We start from the raw sequence: 392 nt of genomic DNA on the forward strand, positions 1-392 counted from the left end.
GGGGCCGCCTGGCCACGAGGCGCCCAGGCCCCGCCCTTGCGACAGGCCCCGCCCCACCGCTCGCGGGGGCGCTTGCTCCGTGCACCCGGCCTGGGGAGACCCGGGAGGGCTCCACTGGCCACGGGGTTCCCTGTGCCCTCCTCAGGGAGCGCACTGCGCGTCTAAGGCGGCCTTGGTCAAGAGTTGCGAAGGCCTGCTAGCCTGTCCCGTCCTTCGAGGAGACCGAGCTTTGGTCCAGGCACCACCGCCTGGGAGTCCTGCAAGGAGCAAGTGGTGTCTGGAGGAGTCTAGGATCCCTGTTCTGACTGCAGGTCTGGACATCTCTGTGGCCAGTTCTGTTGCTTGACTTTTGCAGAGGAAAAGCCTAGTGGAGAGGTTGACCCAGGGCGGAA

This window comes from Chinchilla lanigera, unplaced genomic scaffold (genome assembly GCF_000276665.1).
Source record: "Chinchilla lanigera isolate Chin_1 unplaced genomic scaffold, ChiLan1.0 scaffold00011, whole genome shotgun sequence".
Taxonomy (NCBI): Eukaryota; Metazoa; Chordata; class Mammalia; order Rodentia; family Chinchillidae; genus Chinchilla; species Chinchilla lanigera.